This window comes from Manacus vitellinus, unplaced genomic scaffold, assembly GCF_001715985.3.
Source record: "Manacus vitellinus isolate BGI_N305 unplaced genomic scaffold, ASM171598v3 scaffold_31_pilon, whole genome shotgun sequence".
Taxonomy (NCBI): Eukaryota; Metazoa; Chordata; class Aves; order Passeriformes; family Pipridae; genus Manacus; species Manacus vitellinus.
This window is the reverse complement of record NW_021940379.1, coordinates 4,324,752-4,343,122: the sequence shown is the minus strand read 5'-3', so window position 1 is coordinate 4,343,122 and position 18,371 is coordinate 4,324,752. Positions and strand designations below refer to the sequence as shown.

Here is an 18,371-nt window from a genome sequence, read left to right as displayed (position 1 = left end):
CCATGGATGTTTCCTCAGATTACTAGATAGCATTATACCTTGTGAGCATGATGAAAGACCTTCGGCAAAGCATGGCAGATATCCATGGCTTGTTATAAAAAGTCTCTCCCATCTGGAACATGACTGGTTTTTTTTCCTTTTTAGTAGGATGGTTTGAGCAGAGATAAACATGCAGTGAAAATTAGCCTGGTCCAGTCTTACTTCACTGCCAACATGGACTTCCTTCCAATCTGAGTGTCACTTGAAGAAGAATGCTGCTGTGGTCGTTAGTCCTCAGAGCTTTAAATAAGCTTTGAAGCCATGGACAGGTCTGGCTGGTAAGGGAGGGGGAGAGGGCCAAGCAGTTGTCATTCAGCAGAGGATGGGCTTGAATGTGGTTGAAAGTCTGCTCTGGCCCATCTCACTCCACTCCTGAGTGATGGTTGTTGTGCATGTTGAGCTGCAAAGCCCGAGCTTGAGAGAATCAGATGAGAGAAATACCGGGGCTGAGGACCATGGTGGTTCCCATATCTGGAGGCTTGGGAAGCGTCTGAGAGCTGCTGTGTGAAACCCTGGGCTGGAGACATCTGGCAAGGGGTCAGGTCAGAGCATCACAGTTCTCCTTTGGCCTGCAACCCCTGCTCGGCCTCCTCGTTTGATCATGCAGAAGATGTTTGTGTACGCAGGAGTATAACTTGTGATGACACAGGGCTTAAGGTTGTGAAATCTTTGAGGCTCTTCTGGGTATTCCTGTGGGAATGGAAGAGTTATCCCTCAGATAATTTCCGTGGGGAAATAGTTAATCTCATAAACACCAGAGGTTGTTTTCTAAAGCGAAGGCAGGGCTGTGTGGGAGCGTGGTTAACCGTGTACAGTGGAGACAGGCTAAAACTCATAAAGGAAAAGTGTATGTAGGAGTTTATAGCTGTGTATGAGTGTATTAAAGCTTTAATTTGAGATCACTGACTGAGATGAAAGTGAGCTGCTGTGGAGCGACACTGCTTTGAGGAAGCTGAAAGCAACTTTTTGAGATGGATGGTGGCCCCACAACTGCAGGCACTTGATGTCTGAGAACATGCACAGTTAAACAAAGTCTGCTTCTGGTAGTCCTGGAAAACAGTGAAGTGTTGGGTTTTTTGGTGTAACTTGAAATAATGAAAAACTTACTTTAATGCTCAGCTAACTTTCTGAAAATCCCCCATCCAGTTTTGAATGTGTGTGTTCACTCTTGGGCTGTTGGGAGTTAAGTTTTCCTCTTGACTCAACTGTGGAAACGGTCTTCATTTATCATTTCCCAGTTTAGCTCCTGTATTAAAATTATAACAAGGCTGGGGTTTATTTTTGTCTTGTGTACATTTATCTCCTGTGTATCCTTGTGTCTATTATTAGAGTCCTGCTCCATTGCTAAATGGATTGGCCGAGTTCTTGGGGACAAAATATTGAAGCATATGACTAGTCTGCAATACGCCTCAGCCGAGGCTCTGCAGTATTCATAGCGCCTGGGTTTACCCAGCGTTTGTCACAGCTTGCTTATTTTAAACACTGAGGATGCAGTGGGCAGAGCCAGTAGATAGGAGATGTTCAATGGCATATCAGCTTGTAAGTGGAAGGAGGGAGGAGGTGAAGGTGGAGGGGAACCTCCAGCTGAAAATAAACAGATAACAGTGATGTGTGTTTGGGAAGCATGGCCAGGGCACAGCCCTCTTCTTGTTTTGCTTTTTTATTTGGACTTTTTTTTTCTTGACAGGATAGTTCTGTTTCAGAGTGCAAATAAGGGAATGTCAAATCCTCTGCAAGAGGACTGGTGTGGTGGTTGGTTGGCTATGAACTTACCCATTATTGAATTAAAAAACAACTGGAAACTTCTGATGAGTCCCAACCATGTTTCAAAGTCCCCATGATTACCACTTCTGCTAGTTGGTGGCTGGACACTTGTCCTCCAACCTCTAACTGGCTTTTTGGCTTGCACGGGAGTGACTTGTATTTCTGCTGATCTTGCCTCCTGGTTCCACATCCAGCCTGAGCTAGGTAGTTTTTTGGGTCTTTCTGGGATTTGCTCCATTTTGTAACCTAGCTATTGAATATCTTTACCATGTTGTTGCTTTGCTTGCAGGGTCTGTTTGTCCCTGTGGCCTCTTCCATATCTGCAGCTCTCTCCCAGGTCTTAAGAAGACCTTCAGGGTCTTGCATGCTGTCGTAGTATACCTTTTAGAGGCCTAGTTTTTGGTGCTTTAAATTTTTTTTTTAAATAGCCTAGGCAGTGTCTTTGGTGAGACATGGTGCAGAATTCACAAAAACAATTAGAGAAGACTCTTACTGGTATAGCATGGCTTGGGATCAGATTCTCGATTCGTTTTTTATTCCCTTCTACTTTGTTTCTCTAAAAAATGTGATGAAATACTTTCCCTACTCCCATTTGCTGGATTTTTTCCTCCCCTTTTCTGCTATTCATGGGATACACTCTGCTACTGGACCTCTCGATCCAGCTGGAGAGGGACTGCCTGGTAATGCCAGCTTTCACACAGATCCTTGAATGAGCCATCTTTTTCCACCTCCTCCCTTCTTTGTGTTCCTCATCCAACATCCTTTGGTTCCTACGTATGTGCCACGTGCTTCCTTGTTTTGCCTGCGTGAACAGAATTTTCTGACGTCGGAGCCTGTTCCGAAGGATGCGGCTTGGCCCTTGCAAAGCTTTTTCTCTGCTGCAGGCTCTGCTAGTAGAGGCAGGTGTGCCCAGTGTGGAACTGTACTTGGGCTGGGTGTGTTTTTGGAGGCTCTGGCTTGTGGAGCAGGAGGGTGGTTTAGCCCTGGCTGTGCAGCTGTGGGTGTAGGAAGCTGGGAACTCTGGGGTAGGATCAGCACACAGGACTGAGTTGCCTGAAAAATTTGCTACTGTGGCCACAGAATGGCTTGGCAGGTGGGGGAGAGTTGATCAAACAAACCTGCTTCCACTAATTGTCTGGCTTTTGTATTTCTTTTTGTGATTATTATTTTTTTTTTTTGAATTTCATGGACTTTAAAACATGCATGACTGAACAGTTTAATTAGGTGTGGGAACTGCTGGAGATAAGTTACTGGGATTTTCTGCAAACCTCTCTGCCCTTTTCATGTTTTCGGTGCAGCAGAGTTGCTGTGAGCAGGCAGGCCAGGAGTGCCTGTGAACGTGGCCCAGGTAAGATGTTATCACCTGCAGGTGACTGGTGTGTAGGCTGGCTGTTTGCTGGTGGAAACCAGTCTCTGATCTGGTACCCCTGCCTGGGCTCGTGGGGACAAGGTGCACGTTGGGCAGAGCAGAATCCAGCCCCACACTTGAGCTGTGCTTGCGGGGGATACCCTCACGCCTCGTGGACATTCCTCTTTCATCTAGGTCACCTTCTTGCACACCTCTGTTGCAGGGGAGACATTATACAGCCATTGCTTCATGAATTGCACTGTAATTTGGTAATCCTTGGATGATCTCCTCTTCTGCCTTCCACCCTAGAATGTTTCAGTGGCTATGAAACTAGTTACAGGAGGAATACCAGCAGTGTTGTTAAAGTTGTATGGGCTTTATGGAAACATGGACATTTCTCATGGCCTGCCAGCATGTTTTCAGAGGTTGCTAATGGGCGATATTCCCAGAGATTTGACTTGAAATCCTGCTCCTCCTGCAGTGAATGGGTGAATGGAGGCTCCTCGTTACTTTGCAGGGGCTGGCTTTCAGCCCAAGTTCTCCTCCTGGATCCATCAGGAAAGTCGTCATGTCTGGATCCCTTGCCATGGCTGGACCTGTGCTTTCCAGGCCATGGAAAGTACCTGAGTGCTGGTAGAGGAGCTATAAGTGGCTACAAGCTGCTCCTTTTCCTGGGAGAGCAGAAGTGAACCACCCACCTTGGAAAAACGGAGGTTATAATAATGAGGTTCTGGCTTGTGTCTCCAACTTTATTAGCAACGGTCAAAATCGATTTTCTGATGTATTTTTCTTGTGCTCACAGTGATTTTCTGTGGTCAAATATGTCTTCTTGTTTTGTTCCTGTGCATGAATGGATTGTATATGGAGCTGGCTTCCATGCTACAGGGTCTGCTTCATCCTGACGCCCCACGCTGAGCGTGCCCTGGTCGTGCAGTCTGTCCGGCGGCTGTACATGATGGAGCACACAATCAATTAGGAATTGTTAAAGGTCAAGGATATTATTGCAGAAGGTTCATTTAAAAAAAAAAAAAAGCATCCTGTAAGAGGTGCTGGTGGTTATTTCCTTTAAATCCTTAGATTTGGGGTTTGAGAGGAAAAATTACTAAACGATGTCTTAAAGCTGAATAAAGAAGTCAGTATTGAATGTTCTAATATCTTACAGATGCTGTGGGGTTGCAGGGTTTTATTTTAAATTTAACAATGGGAGTTGGAGCAGCTCCAGCATTGTAAAGAATAGTCTCTTTAATTAAGGGTTTAAGCTAGAAGAGTGTGTGTAGTGTGATGCCATTTTAAAGTTTCAGCAGGGCTTTGTAGTTGTAACTTGTTATTCCCCATCTTGCATCATGCATCCATGGGTCTGGGGTCACGGTGGGGATGGATGTTCCTTGCCTGGAGAAGAGAGGTTGGTCTGTGTAAGGGTAGAAAGGTTTCTCCAGATGTTTTAGCCCTGACTTTACCATTTTCTCTTTCCTGTGACTCCTGATGCCCACTTTAAGGTGCACACCTTAACATAGTGTGTTACACCCATGTGTGTAACAGCAACATGGTATGTTAGAGAAAACATCAGCTTTGTTTTTCCCTAATAGGTTTCTTTTCTTTTCTTTTCAGACTGGGGAGAGGGTGTTCTTAGATGTCATCTTGGTAGTAGCAAATTAGGATGGAGGTTAAGGGGCAAGGGACAGGAGACTGGAATCAAATTCAGTCTGCTCAGGAAGGTATCCTGAGACTCACCGAGGTTTCACTGGAGTAGTGGACTATGAGATGTAGTTGTGTGTCTGTGACATTCAGCTGGGCAGGGCCAAGTCTCTTGCCTCTGGAAATTCTTAGGTTTCAGTTCTCAGTGACTTGTTCACCTGTAACTTACTGGGGCGAAACCCAGAAAATTGGCCGTTAAAAAGATAAACTGAATTATTATCCTCCCGTAGAAGACAGAAGTGTTCCAGGTGTGTGACCCTGAGTTCTCATCAGAAAAAACATCAAGAGATTTATGGTGACGTGTCTTAACTTCAGCCCATTCTCAGCTCATGGGACTCAGGTGGATGCTCCATGCCAGGTCTGGTTTTCTCCCGTCTGTGGCTCTGCCTGGCTGTGTGGTAGCACAACATGCATTTAATTATCAGCAGCAACAGCTGCTACTTTTGGCCATCTTGGACACTTGGCTGTAGGAAACAGCATCTGCCAGGGTTTGCTGCATCCTGGTTTGTGCAAAGACTTTTCTTTAGGGTACTTACTAAAGAGAATTAGGCTCTTCTGTGGCATTAGGAACTGTAGCCTTATAGCAAAGGCTGAGCAGCTGTGAGCCTGACAAGGAACCTTTATGGTTTTCATTTAGTGTCTCCTGGTATGTTTATTCCCATAAAATAATTAATTGAACTAGAGCTCCAAGCAATGTTATCACCTTTGCACATTAGCAAATCATAATCATGCTCTGCGACTTAATGAGATTTAGAAAGAAATGTTCTTTTTTTGTTTGCCTTCTGGTTTTCGAGTGTTAAAGACTCCCATGGGCCGTGCATTCAAGCGTTTTCTGGAGATCACGGGGGCAGAGGGCTGGCCATGGAGAGCCACCAGCCACCAATGCAGAGCAGGAACCTTTGGGCTTCCCAGAGTTGTTGCCAAACTTGGAGCTGGATTGTGAACGCTGGCAACACTGTTTTGAGAACTGAGCACTGAGAATGGAGCTAACTGTATTTTTGTGGTGGTCTTGGCTCTGCTATTTTTTTTTAATTTTCTCTTTTATTTTCCATTGTTTTCTTTGCTTATTTGTTAACTCGCAAAATTCAACAAATTCCAGAGGATCTCCCAGCCCTCGGGGTGAGTTTTACTCGGGGCTGCAGTGAGCCAGCTCATGGCTGTGGCACTCACTGAGCTCCTGCTCAGAGGTGTAGGTGCAGTGGGGACCTGCTGGCCTTCAGGTGGTCAGGGTCTGTGCCAGGGTGTGGAGATAGTGGGGTCATCCTGGGCAGATTGCGTGCGTAGTCAAGGTAAATATTAACTTCACATGATCTTGGGAGCTGCCGTGTGTGTGTTAGCTGCTCGTTTTGGTAGGATTTGGTTGAAACTCAATTATGAGACTCCTTAACTTCATCAGTCTTCCCACACCACTGACTTTAATGATGTCTTGAGTGTCTTCTCCTCTGAGTTTCACTGCTGTTTCTCTGTCTTGCTGGGGTGTGTTAATGCTTTTAACTCATTCAGCTGCAGAATAAGCCCAAAGTGTGTATGGGCAGGCTGCCCTACACTGGCACAGGGGCACAGGGTATCTCGAGTGCAGTTGGTTCTCCAGGACATCCCTGCAATGCTTTCCCAAAAGGAGAGACAAATTCTCCCAGACTTGCTAAGAGATGATTTGTAAAGCATCTTGCTTCCCTGCAGCTCTGCAAATCACGTCCGGAGCCCCACCAGCCTCCTCAGGGCTGGCACGGGGAGGGCAGTGACAATCACATGCACAAGTGTTGTTTTGTGATCTGTTTTCTCTCAGGCCGGGTGAGCTGGAGGAGAACCTTGCACGCAGCTTGCTGGAGCCAGCGAGCAGAGCAAATGTACCTGCTGAGTAACAGACTGAAATAAACCCGGAAAAGCCCAGATGGGGTTCTGGCAGTTACTGCAGATGCTGTGTCTGTGACAAATCAACAAATCCACTAGATGGGAAACAGTTCCTGTGTGCTGTCCCCGGGAAGAGGAGCATCCTCTGCACCACTACCCGGTGACCCCGGGCCGTTCATCTGGGCAATGCCGGGCAGCGGTGCAGGAAGGAAATAGTTAAAGGAGGAGAGGTTGTCAAGTTGGGTTAGCCATCAGATAGCTAATATTTTAGAGGTTTTTCAGAGCTAAGCTATAAAAAGGCCGTAGCAGTATTTCAACTCGCCCATTGTCTGCTGGAAGCCAGCCAGCGTTGCCATGCCGACGAGGAATTATTACTTGCTGCCAGAGCTGGAGGAAAAGCTCATACTTTTGGCTTCAAAACAGGAGGGGTGGACTTATGTAATCCACTGTGTTTATAGGCTGAGACTGGCAGGAGCATTGAGAAATAATTACAGGCTTTCCATTTCATTTCCAGCTTGGTTTTAAGGCTGTGTGGCCTCACTTTATTTATTTATTTTGAAGTTAAGAGGGTGGCTGCTAAAGATGCAGGAGGTGATGCAGGGATGCTGCTTAGGTAAGTACCCCCTACTTCCCTCCCCGGGCTGGCTGGGCAGCTTTTGTTTTGGTGGCATTTTGTGTGGAGAGCTAAACTAGGCCACAGCAGAAAAAAAGTTGCTTTGAAAAACTGAGACTTGGCCCGGCGACACAGAAACAGTGTTTCGTGCTGGAGGCTGAGCACACACTCCCGCGGTTGCCCGGAGGTGTCCGGCCGCTTGCCGGCGGAGGTGAAGTGCAAGGTTTTGCGAGTCCCTGCTGCTTTCTAAGGTGATTTTATCCCTCCAGCCCTCCTTGGTGTGGAGCGTGTAATTTTGGGGGGAGGGTAGCACCAAGGAAGAAGGAGAGAAAAAGTTTGGAAATTTTTTTTTCCATGGACATCTTGGTCTTACGCGTTGCTCTGTCGGCTGGAGAGGGTTTCGTCCGTGGGATCAAAGCAGTTTTGCTGATGTTTTGTGCTTTTGAGAGGTGAATTGCGAAGTTTATCCTGTAATTAATGTGGGTTTGTTCGTCCTGGGAGCAGTCAGCAGATGATGCTGTAATTTGGGTTTGCCTGAAAAGCAGCGCGCGGTGTTTTGACTTTGGTCAGGCCAGTGGGAGTTCACAGCTGCTGTTTTGGTGCAGGCTGTGGCATAAAGGGAGTTATTGCTGGTGAACACTGCTCGTAGAACTTTGAGGACGTGTGGTTTTGTTTTTTTCTGAGGGTCATGGTCCTGCAGTTGTGGGGAGGATGCTTCAGGTGCAATGGGAATCCCAGGAGAGATGGTGGGATGGGGTATTTTCTGGGCTGCAAAGTGGCAGCGAGGAGGGGGATGCTGTGGGTGGGACGGGAGGGCTGTGCTGGGGCAGCATCAGAACCCCTGAGCCATCAGAGCTGGGGTGAGCTGTGCCGTGCATTGTCATGCCCAGGCTTCCTTCAGTAAATGAGAATCCTGCAACTGTGACTTTTTAAATCTCTTTGACATTGGGTGTAAAGCTCTGAAGAGTGGATGAAGCCTATTTTTGGAAGGGATATTAAGAAGAATGCTTTGGTATGCTGCAAACTTGCCTTGAAGGTTATGAAGGTGTATAGAAGCTGCAGTGTGCTGTGATTTTTTTATTCTTAATTTTTTGTTTTCTTTCATTGCACAGTGTCCTACTGAGAAGTTACATTCTTAGTCCATGCTAATCTGCCTTCTTGCCACTGTTGTATGGTGTGTACAGATGAAATATCCTTCCTGCTGTGCCAGGCTGCTCTAGAGAGTGGACTCTGGTGTTGACCAGCACTAGTGACTTGGAGTTACTGCACTTCTTAGGGACAGCTGCAGTCCCATATGAGCATGTTTGGGCCCTGTCTTGAAACACAGGGGTGTGTGGCTCTGGGGTACACAAGGGCTTGTTAAATGCACACTGCAGAAATAAACTGCTTTTTCCACAGTTTCCCACAGTTACAAGCAAAAACTTGGGAGAGTGGTGACACACTTTAAGTGGGGAAATATTCTTGAAACAGCAGGTTTGACTGGTGTTAGCAGAGATGCATGGGTGTGTTACACAAAATAATTCAGTCATTTAATGATCTATCATACTGCTCTAACTCCTACCACAGATGCTGTTGGACTCGATGCGAGTTGGATTTGTTACTGCAGGGTTGTTTTTTTTTTTTTGTCTTTCTCTGGGATTCATGCCAAGATGAACTGTATGTTCTGTTCTTAAGAGCTATGAGTAATGTATGTGTGAATCTATAACATAAGTAATACGAGTATATAAAATGTGTGAGTATGCAGGATCCGAGTATCCTGCGTCTGCGGAGCGCCGCACACATGCTCTGTGTGCGTTCTGAAATGGGGTGTGATACATGTCTGGGCAAAATTAATGACATGCCTTGGAGTTACTGCTCGCTGCAGAGCCCTGTCTGATGGCCTCATCCCAGAGAGCTGAGTCGAAATCCCAGTTGAAGCCACGGTTTGGCTGCTTAATTGCCCTTTTGGAGGAGTTACAAATTAGAGCTGGAAGTCCCTCCCTGCGCCTACAGCGGAAGCCACCCTTAACGGAGAGAAGAGGGATGCTTGCACTGTTGTTTCCTGAGTAGTCAGTGGAGCAGTGGGGTGTTTAGGGGTGATGAGGGGCTGTTCCTTGGAGCAGGGGGCACAAAGGGTGCTGGGGGCTCCACTCTGAACTGCCTCAGGTAGATGCTGCTCCAAGACCTGCTGTAGAAGCAATGCATTCCAAGGCAGGCCTGCTGTGGGATTTTTTTTTAAATTATTTTTCAGATGAATAAAATGGGCTTTCACTCATAAATTATTTTTCTTATGTGAAAAATGAGAAGGTGGCAAGTAGCCAATTTCCCCGCCTCCGTCTTCCCAGCTCCGATGAGGTCATTGCCTCTCAAAGTTTATACCACGCACTGTGAGACATGGCTGGAGGAGCAAGGAGACAACAAATGGCGCTCTCGGAGCTGGTGGGAGCAATGACCGCCTGTCCCTGAAATGTTAGTGAGCTGTAAGTGATTCCTGGGCAGACAGAGCGTGGAGGGGGCCTGGTACAGCTGTCTGGGAAACCTTGTAGGATGAAAATCCGGGTGGGAAGGGAGTGCCCTGGTCACTGCCCTGTCCTGTCCTTGTGATGGCCCAGGTACAAGCCACAGCAGCACCTGGGGGCAGGTCCAGGGGGTGGTCGTGCAGCTTAGTGGGCTGCCAGGTGGAAGGAGAGTGGGTATGTGCTTTGGTGAAATGTGATCGGCAGCAGTCCTGGCACTCCTCATCTGAGCTTGCTCTTATGTCCATTTACTTTTCCTCGGGAATTTCCTCAGTGCTGTTTTTGCAATGGGGTTGCGAAAGTTCATGACCCAATGAAGGACCTCTCCAAGACCTTTGTGTCCCTGGCTGAGTGGCTGCCTGGAGAAGTTGTTTATCTTTTCCCTTGAACGCCATGCTGTGCTGCATGTGGATTCCTGAGCTATTGTTTTCTTCTTGTCTGTCCCCCCTGCCATCCCGTGGTGGAAGAGAGACAGAAATGGGAGTGCCCGGACCAGGAGGTGGTCCTTGGGGCTTTTCTACAGGTTGCAGCCCAGGAGAACAGATTTGGAGGGCTGTACCCTTCTCCCTGCAGCCTTCACTGGGGCGCTTGGGGATGGTGGCCTGCGCTGTCTGTGGTTTCCAGATTCAGCATTGGCCTCAAACCACTATTTCACAGGTGTCATAATTAATTATTGAAATGTCAGAGCTTATTTACTGCCTCGTGCCTTTGCTGTGGCTCAGGTTTTGGCTAGAATTTGCTGTACCTTCTAGGGGTGGTCAGGAAGAGGACACTTGATGCATCTTTAGCTTTTATTGTCTCAGAGCCCCATTGTTGCTTTGGGGAGGTGTTGGAAATTAGTGAGGGAAGGGACTTGAGGAGGGGTTCAGCATGCCTCTATGCTTTTAAGCACAAACTTAATAAAACCCAAACTCCTTTAAATGTGCTGTTCCATCACAGCTTGTCTGTTCTGTGGAAATCATTGAAGCGTCCTGTTACTTCCAGCTGCTCCTGTGCTGCTGCACCCCAATGATATCTTCTGTTCACCACTTCTTTGGGTTTTTTTTCTTTCTCCTTTGCAGCCTTGTGGACTTTTTTTTTTCCCTGTCGACACAATACAATCACTCCTTGTTAGCCTATCTTGCTCCTTCCTCTTTCAAGGAAGGGAAGGAGCAGGGGAACCAGATCTGATAATTCCAGTGAGTAGAACTGTTCCCCTGAGCCCTTTATAAAGAAATAAAAAGGCTCTCCTTCTCTCTGCTTCTCTTTGAGTTACAAGCACTTTACCCTCTTGGATTCCCTGCAGGCTCCTCATACTGCTAAAATTGAAACATCAAGATGTCTGAGGCAGCAGGAATTACCATCAGTGTTTTGACACCTGGAGGTACAATTTCTATTAGCTTTTATATAAAAACAACACCAGTTTTGCCAACAGAGTTCTCGTTAAATAATGCATGAAGACCCCACTCCTGACAGTAGGTATTTTTCTTTCACTTTCCTGGACTCTTGGATAATGGCTTAATTTTTGTGACCATTGGGGAAATGATACACACTCTCACACATGGAAATACATCTGCGGACACACACGTGCTTAACTCCCGGGCAGAGAGTCAATTACCCCATTTGCTAATTAATGTGGAGAGATGGGGGAAAAGCAATTTGAGGTTGGTCTGTTGAGCAGGCTTGGATTGTTGTTTTAGTTTTTTGAAGGAGCAGAACACAGTCCTCCTGAGAGCTTTGATGGTAAATAAGACTGCGTATGTGTGATCTGAGAGGGTCCGTGTGCCCCCAGACAGAGATGAGCGCAGGGTCATCAGGAACAAGAATGGGAAACTTGTGTTTTTGTCTGGATGGTGCTTGGCATGGAGCATATGCTCTGTGCTCGCTTTTGGGGGAAATGAAGTGAAACAGAAGGGCACAGCATGTGGATGTGACTGCTAATAGTGAGAATCAAAGTACAGTTTTGACATTTCTAACCTAATAAGTGGTGCTGCGTGTGAGAGCCTGCTTATTTTCCTTTTTCACCATGAGATGCTTTGACAGAGGAGTAAAGTCCCATTTTGACGTTTCTGTCATTTTAACTAAAGAGAGAGATTACAGTAAATTGGATTAAGTGAAAATCTTCTTCAGATGTTTGTGGTTTGGGCTGATTTATGGATAGATGTCATTTGAACGTCATTCTGCATTTTTTAAGCATCTGCTTGATGGTTGCTTTAATGCTGTTGCTGCAAATAGTCCACGCAGAGGAGGGAAGGCTGAGCAAGCAGCAGCAACCCGTGACAGAGCTAATGCTGGTGTGTGGCATGGGGACAGCAAAACACTGTCCTTCTCACGTTCCCAGACACCTAGTGCCAGATTCCGTGATGGGTGCTTGGTTCTCATTTGAGTTCCTGTTACTAACCTCTGTTATCTTCTGCTGAGAGTCATTTAAATAGGCTTTTAGAAGTATTTTTCCCACCCTGGAGGGAGATGGTTCAGCACACACATTCCTTACTGTGCACTTGGCAAATCTTGGGTTGTCTATTGCCCCCCGACCAGCGATGACATTCTTCTTGGTTGCGCTCATGCGAAGTCTCTGTCTTGGCCGCTGTGTCACAGAGTCCTTCACTTGCTCTGTGTCTGTGTGACTTTTCCAGGAACCAGAATACTCTCCTGACCATGTCCTGGCTAACTAACACTAGCAACAGCATGTGAAAATACTTTGTCCATGTACTGATATTTCCAAAAGATTGTGTTGAAAGTTCTTCCATTAAACTTATAGCCTGAGACTTCTGAAATATATACGTCCTTCGTGGCTTCCTCCATCTAAGCTATTTAGAAGCTGCCGGTGCCATTTGGAAAGCTGCAGAATCTCTTGTGGGTGGTGATGTAATCAACGCTGTAATCAAATCTGCCAGTGATGTCATTGATGGAGTAGTCCACTGTTCCCTGGTGCAATGATTAGTGCAATGAGATTGAAATATCTGTGCAAATGGTGATGGGAAAGCGGGATGTACCACCTGGGCATTGTAGGGCAGTTGTTGGCCAACGCTGCTGCTTGAGCTGCCTCTGCTCTTTGCCAAGCGAAGGCAATGCTGGCCCAAGGCAGTGTGTGATGGGCTGGGAGCAAGAATATAAAAATTGCCTTAATTCTCTGAAGAGGTTGGATGTCTTAGCTGGTGCCTGTATTGATTTTTACTGTCCTGGGGCAGAAAAGCACTGTCCAGATCTAAGTTACAGGTGCAGAGAGGTACCATTGGAACACTAAATCCCAGCTTCTTGGGATGAGTCAACTGGTTCTGAACTGAGCCCCATTGGTTTGATTTGCAGTGTCTCAGCACTGCAAATGATTTTCCCATGCTGCTGTTGACACCAGGATCGTGGTCTTCTGTTTTCTGTCTCTGTGCTCAATTTTGCCTTTTGCAGTGGGAGCATTTTGTGCCTTGCTAGTGACTCAGAGTGCAATCCTTAAAACATTTTCTGTATTATTTTTCGTGATATGATTATTAGTGGTAGATCACACTACCGAGGGAAGATAAATTTGTAATCCTGCTTAGTGGCTGATCTTATCCAGCTGAGTAGCTCTCACTGCCTAAGGAACAGTGACCTGGAATCTTTCCAACCCATCGGACAGGATGCTTTTCCCTTCTCAACTTCACACACATGGGTGTGATAGAGACCTTAAGTGGTTTAAAGTTTAGCAGTTTTACTTTGAAATCTAAATACCTTCTGATAACTAACCTTTGGGTTGGTGTGCCAAAGAGAGCAGCGGTACCACAGAGGGTGGGTGACTTTAATGCATCAGTTTACGTGTTAAACAGACATCCCTGCATCTCTTGCAGCCTGGCTTGCTCTTTGGGATTGCTGAGCAGCATTTACAAAGGTTACCTGGCATGAATGGTGGGAGGATCAAGCAGAAGAGCTTGATCACAACCTCAGGAAGGTTCGTGAGAGAGGCTGCGGTGGGAGCTCCAGGGGATGGCTCTGGCACTAGAAAAGGGCTCTGCTCCATTCCTCTCCATCATGCTCTTACTGCTGGATACCAGTAGAGAGGGTAGGTGGGTGAGCAGGAGGGGGAGAGCTGCTGCTTGTGAACAGCGAAGAATGAAAAACATCTGCTCCAGCTGCGTGTCTCAGCGCTCTTGTTTTTAACTTTTCTCAGTAAAGCAAATGAGGAACCGGTGGTGCATTTCCTGGCAGGGACCTTGTCTTGTTGGAATTGAAGAGATATTTCCCTTTCTGCTCAGCTGGCTCTTTCTCCTCCTATCCCTCCCAGGCACGTAGCAGCCCCAGGCTGAGTTCAGTCAAGACATTTAGTTTCTCCTTGCTGGAGATGGTGGGAGGACACTTGGTAGCTTGTTACCCCTAACCTCATTCCCTGAGAAATGCTACATTAAATATCATAGTATCTTGAACTCCATCTAAAGAGATGAGGCTTATTCTGTCACCTCACTTATCTGCTTCAGAACTCCTTGTTGGAGGAGGGAGCACAGGCAGCTTGTGTGTGAAGCCAAAGAGCAAGGATGGGAATTGCTGTTCCCAAACATCATTTTGTGGAGAAACTCAGCTTCATGGGTCAGACCTGGAGTTCCTGAGGTCCCAGTTGCTCCAAGTTGGGACTAACTGGCACTGGATACAGCCTCAGGCTGCTCAGGGGCTTCCTTCAAGCTGAGCAAGCATCCAATCCAAGCAGAGGGATCCTCTCTCTCTCCTCTCTGGATGCTCACCTGTGGTGGGATGTTCACAGCCCTTAGAGGTGGCTGGTCACACTCGGGTTTGCAGCCTGGGGAGCAAGAGAGTGAGGCTCTCCTGATGTGCTCACTGCAGCTGGGACGTGTTGCCAACACTCTGGAAAAGATGCTCCTTCACATACCAAAGGTGATATCCTGGTGCTGGCAGTGGGGAAGGAAGAAGAGGTGTTTTTTCTCTCTGATGTGGGTGAATCAGTGCTGTCTGTGATGGATTCTCACTGCGACAGGCTCTAAATGGGAACTCCCAGGGGAAATTAGCCTGCAGCTTTTGCCTTTATTAAATATTCTCCAGTGCCATCCCAAAGGACCGCTTTTTAGTGCTCCACAATGTTTCATCTGTATTTTTAACATCACCTACATGGAGTGTGACAATATATGGCCAACATTTGCATGAAAGCCTACGTACCAATAGTTAAGAAATGATAGATAGAGTGTTCTGTTCCTCAGGTCTGCAACCTGATGGGGTCGTACAGGTAGGTGTGAGAACCTCAGCTGGAGATACTGCAGATTATTAAAAAGTCCAATAACTTACTTAGAGTTATGGCTTATAGTGATTGATTCAGCCATTTATTCAAACACCTATTTAATGATTGATTAAGCCTTTATAAACTATTTGTAACTTTTAAAATGGGACCTGATGTATTGTAGCTCCATTAGCATCCAGCTAATAAAATACACTGTGGACCTGTAATGCCGATTAGTTTGACAGAAATTATATTTTAGGCCTTGTACGTGTTGAAGTATTAACTATCTTGTTACGGATTATTCTTGGTATGTTTAAGGCACAGAAGAACAGACTCCTCCCTTGTTCCTGCTCCCAGTGCCTGCGGGCATCATCCTTGGGAGCTTTGACAGAGCTCTTTGCTGAGGGAGCTAAAAAGCATAGAGGGTAGAGGGTGGTTTGCTTGGAGGCATGGGATGCCGAAGTGGAATTTAGTTGAAGAGGCTGGGCTGGACTGGGAGAGGAGGAAGGTTGCTCTGAAGCAGAAGAGGTGCAGGCTAAGCTCACATCCTGCACTGTGTCTCTGCTGTCTTCCTGAGTTCTCCTAGAATCATAGAATGTTTTGGGTTGGAAAGAACCTTAAAGATCATCCAGTTCCAACCCCCTGCCCCCCAGACCTTTCACTAGATCAGATTTCTCAATCCCCCATCCAAGCTGGCTTTACCTTTATTTAACCAAGTACCAGAAACTAAAGGTAAATTCTGTACACAAGGTTATAGGGGACTTTTTTTTTTTTTTTTTAGTATGGCCTCTTTGTTCGTGTACAAAAGCATTTTTTTCCATCAACTGCTCAACTTTCCATTTGCTTGAGCTGTACAGAGCTGGCAGCTGAGATGAGCTGTGTAATGGGATATCTGAATCGCAGCAGGAAACCGGCTCCAGTTTGAGCAGACCTGATTTAAAAGCACATTCAGTCAAACCAGTACAAACTCCTGCTCAGAGAAATTAAAACTGCTTTATGTCCGATCGACGTCACTTCTGCTCAGGTCAGTAACTGCTGCTGAGTGATGCTCAGGTGGGCGATGAGTAGAACCTCTCAAGTGCAGGTTGGGCAACGTGTGTCCCTGATGCTCTGCCCTTCTCACGGGGCTGTAGGGTGTAGGTAAAATCTGGCAAGGGCTGACTTTTCATCTGTCCCTGCTCCTGCCTAGCAAGGGACTTTCTGCTCATGTGGTTTAATGATCTTGGTGACTGGTGTATGTTTGAAGGGTGATGCTGTGCTTTTTCCTTGGCAGTCTGAGCTTGTAGGACTTGGAAATGCTGTGGTGAGGCTGACGATGCAAATGAGCACATGGGGACGTGGGAATGGTCCTGCCCTGTGGGTGGCTGATGTAAAAACAAAACTGGGAAGCCTTTTTCAGGCTCGGGCTGGGGAGCAGGGAGGTGGTTTTGGGGAAGGCTGCAATTAATATTTCTCTTTCCATGTTGTCAAACAGTTCAGTATTCGTTTCCTTACCTCTGGCATCTGCTGCAATATTTGTATGCTTGTTTCTGGAGATTTCCTACTCGTTGACAACCAGTCATGCCATAGGAGATGAGGGGAGAAGGGGTTGGCTCTGGTGGCCTGTGCTCATTGTTTGGTTCCCAACCAGCTGTTCTGCAGCTGTTTACAGTGCAGAGACCACAGTGATTTTAACTGAGAGGGTTTCCCAGAGCTCACCCCTATGCTGGGCAGGAGGTGGCAGGAGATGAAGGTGCCCTGCCTGCAGCCCCCTCCAAGGGGAGGGGTGGGTGTGTGGGTGTTGTCTTTGAGTGCCAGGTGCTTCTCTGGGACACTGTGATAGGGTGGAGAAAGTGAAGGTTTATTTACCCCATCTGACTGCTTAAATTTTTTTCTTGATTCTTCTCTGCCTGTGAAGTTTATAACTTTAACACAGGGCTCAGAAATAAACCGTGGGGGACATTAATGAATTGCAAGAGGGGAAACAGCAAATTCCCCTTTGGGTAAGAGTTTACCGTTCAAGCCTTGACCTTGTTAAAACTTGTTAACTCAATAAAAGTCTGAGTATTTAAAGACAAGTGACTTCTTCCTGCCTTGAGGGGCATAATTAAGCCATTCCACACCCCTTAAACCAGAATTGTGGGAGGAGGACTAAGGAGCTCCCTATCCTGCCTGTTTAAGTCAGTCAAAAACCCTCCACCTCTGGGTCTTCTCTGTCCTGCAAGGCAGCACTCCTGAGCTGTGTGGAGCTACTGCTGTGAGGCTCTGGAAGTGCTGGGAGAGTCTGGCAGTGATTGCATAGGAATGCTATTTCCCAACTGTTGGGAGGATGGCATTGCTCCTTTTTCAGGGTAGGCAGTTCTTGCATCGGTTGAAATTGTGGTCAAGTGTTTTGTATTAAAGCAGACTGAATTTCCTGGGTAAAGCATGCAGCTGAGCTTCATGGAGCGTGGAGGAAGGTGAGGGGGGTTATGTTCATCCATAAAAATTCCTGTACAACTTTAAACTGGAGAGTTATCCCAAATACAGAAACTTTCTGTGTTTACAGTTTGAAGTGGCATGTTTGTGCCTGGTGAGTTGTAATTGGTACTCGCTGATGTGAATCCTTCTGGAATTGCAGCTCAGAAGGTGGACAAATAAGGACCCTCCCATCCAACTAAGCCCCAGGAACATGTACACGCTGACCAGAATCAACTTTACACCTGGAGTGCTGTTACTGCCTCTTGGGTATTTTAAAAGAAGCTTTGGGCTTAATTTTTTATTTTTTCCCATGAACTCTTCACTTCTGTGCTGCTTTCTCCCTGTGAGAGTGTGTTTTCCAGTGTCTTTCCCACAGTAAGATTCTCTGTGAGGGCAGAGTCTGTGGTGAAGGTTGGGCGAAGTGTGAAGAGCAGGCAGGGGTGGCTTGGTTGGATCCATGTTCTCTGTGTGGGCTTGGGGGGGTGTGTTGTAGGGCTCCCACAGAGCAGCAGGCCATGTGCTGTGCCATCGTACAGAGACCTCACAGGCACCACAGCTATTTTTAGTGAAATCCGCCATTATTGGCTACTCTCATTAAAATACCAGAGCTGTTAAGGGTGGTTGTTTCATGAGCAGCTCAGCTGCCCAAGCAGAAGTGATGGAGATTTGGGGACGATAATCGTCTTAGTTATCCCTGTGTCAGCTTGATATCATGGGAAACTCATTGCTTCAGCAGGGACAATTTTGGATACCATGTCTTTTCTTTCTGTAGGTAACCAGCAATTAAATCTTACTTTAAATCTGAGGCCTTCATCAAGGTTACAAGCTCAGTGCGTAAAGGTGCTGGGAAGCATCCTTAAGTACCTCCCAGATGGACTCTGGAAAGATTATTATGCCATAATTTGTTTCTATAGCTCTACAAAAACAGTTTTTGACCTTGGGACTATGACTCTG

General features: G+C 46.6%; 1 protein-coding gene across 1 annotated transcript in view; it reads left to right on the top strand.

Annotated features, from left to right (window-relative positions):
- Nucleotides 1-7,546: 7,546 nt before the first annotated feature.
- The window catches only part of NCOR2 (nuclear receptor corepressor 2), a 186,938-nt gene continuing 176,113 nt past the window's right edge, over nucleotides 7,547-18,371 (top strand). Inside the window, 1 exon segment of the mRNA XM_025895502.2 lies at nucleotides 7,547-7,561. The gene's annotated coding sequence lies outside the window, so the exon portion shown is untranslated.